The sequence below is a fragment of the Mirounga angustirostris genome, unplaced genomic scaffold, assembly GCF_029215605.1.
Source record: "Mirounga angustirostris isolate CCGP_5_RB_7025 unplaced genomic scaffold, mMirAng1.0.hap1 SCAF_8, whole genome shotgun sequence".
NCBI classification, from domain to species: Eukaryota; Metazoa; Chordata; class Mammalia; order Carnivora; family Phocidae; genus Mirounga; species Mirounga angustirostris.
Genome location: NW_026991716.1, coordinates 2,544,581 through 2,546,719, shown reverse-complemented (window position 1 = coordinate 2,546,719; position 2,139 = coordinate 2,544,581). Strand labels below are relative to the sequence as shown.

At 63.4% G+C, this 2,139-nt stretch overlaps 1 non-coding gene across 1 annotated transcript; it reads right to left on the bottom strand.

Annotated features, from left to right (window-relative positions):
- Positions 1 to 1,338: 1,338 nt before the first annotated feature.
- Positions 1,339 to 1,412, bottom strand: TRNAI-AAU (transfer RNA isoleucine (anticodon AAU)). The gene has a single exon. It is a non-coding gene; the product is annotated as a tRNA-Ile (tRNA).
- Positions 1,413 to 2,139: the final 727 nt, after the last annotated feature.

The window sequence follows — 2,139 nt, the reverse complement described above, 5'->3', positions numbered from 1 at the left end:
TCTCTCTGAGTCGCAGCTTTACCTTTTCCTGAAAACTATCTTTGAACCAATCTGTACATTATTTCCTTTGATCAGCAGGGTGTTTTGGAGCTCCGACCTGAGCACTATTTGAAATGTCATATGGTTTCACACAGAAGGTGCTTTATTCACATTATAACGGAAAATTAAGGCGTCCTGTTCCCGCCCTATCTCCCGCCCTGCTCGCAGACTTCCTGAGGCAGGGGTAGAATGGACTTAAAGGTTCAGATTCAACTTCTGGCTAGCTGGAGCGACGCCTTTGGAAAGAGGCTGTTCCTGTATAGTTTGACAGCTCAGTATATGCTGCTCAGTAAATACCTCCAGACACATCAAGTGAAAAGAGCGCGACGCAAAATGGTGTGTCCAATGTGACATTTTGTGTAACTAGAAGGAAAACCGATATTGGTATTTACGTGTCCACGCCCGAAGGAGATCAGGGAGCATCCCTGTGAGACTAAGAGCCGTGCTGCAGCCGGGAGGCCGCGGTGACAGGGACAGGTGGCGGACGCACCCCTTTAGCTGCCGACCACGTGAAGCCGGTCCCTGACCCCGGACCCGCAGGCCAGCAGGCCGGCGCGGCAGGCCCGGCCCCCGCGGCAGGGGTGCGGCCGGGGGTCCGCAAAGGCCGGTCGAGTCCTTGCACAAGTCCCTAGGGACAAGCGGGGGCCCTTTGTCAATTCTTTCCATGGGCTTCTCTGCCTTTAACTGGGTCGTCGCTGCTCCTGACGTGGAGGCCGCCGCTCCGGGCGCCCAGACGAAGCCCGGCTTCCTCGGGTTCCCCGAGCAGCTCCTGCCTCCCCGGCACCATGCTCGAGGCGCCGCTCACGGTATTATTTCACCGGCACGGCGCCTGGCACTTTCGCGGTAGCCCCAGACTCTGAAACCCGAGGAAGAGCGGGCGCGCCGGCGGCCTGCGGGTCGGGCGAGGAGGCTCGGCGGCGGCGGAACGCGGCGGGCGCTAGGACCCGGCGGGCCGGGCCGCGGCTCCCCCCGCCCCCGCCCCCGCCCCCGCCGCGCCCGAGCCGCGCGGACGCCGCCGCCGGACGCGCGGGGTCGGAGCGGGGGCGCGTGAACGTTCCGCGCCGCCCGGCCCTCCCGAGGCCCGCGCGCTGTCACGACAAAGCCGCGGGAGCGCGCCCCTCCCGACCCGTCCCGAAAGGCGGCACCTCCCCCCGGCCCCCCGCCGCGATTTCTTTTTTCAGTAAAGTAAAGCTTCCGCCCCCACCGCTCAGCGGCGGCGCCGCTGACCCTCCGTCCCCGGGGGGAGGCAGCAGAGTCCCCGCGGACGGGATGGACGGAAAGGGAAAAAGGGCGCGCACGTGGCCCGTACGGGGATCGAACCCGCGACCTTGGCGTTATTAGCACCACGCTCTAACCAACTGAGCTAACCGGCCGCGTGGGGGCGCGCGCTTTACTTAACGTGTTAAAGTCATGCCTGGCCAGGCTCCACCGGCACCTGCCCGCCCGGAGGCTGGGACAGACGCTTGAGAAGAGAGATTTCCCGGTGCCGACACAGCCGAACCGGCTTCCTCCCGGGAAAACTGAGTCCTCGCGCTGACGGCAGCAGCCGCTAGAAGTCCCGAGCGGGGCTCCCTCTCCTGCGCCGCGAGCCGCCCCAGCCCGGGAGGGGCCGCCCTGGGGCCCCGGACCCTGCGGCCCCGCCGCCCGGCCTCCGCTAGTCGGCGCTCGCCCCAGCCGCGATCGCGAGCGGCGTCCGGCATCCGGCGCTGCAGTGCGGCTCGCGGACGCGTGGTGGCGCCCGAGGGCAGGGCTGCCGTCGGCGGGACGCGAGGACTGGGGGGGGGTCTGACCCCTCTCCGTCCCAAAAGAACTAAGGCGTCCTAAATCCAAGACAAAAGAAGGCGGGACCAGGGCGAGTTCGGAGTTGGGCCTCTATCTTCTCTCCGTCGGACCCTACAACCCTCCCATGCCTCTCTTCCAGCTTACCACGCTTTGTTGCTTCTAAAATCCATTGACCTGCTTTGTACAAACGTGTATCTGAGCAAGACTCGAAAGACGCTTTTTCTCTTCTTTTTTTCTTTTGCAGAAAGGAGAGCTCCATCTTTCGACAAGGCAGATCAACTCTTTATTTACTTACTGGTTTTTAATGTAACAATAAAA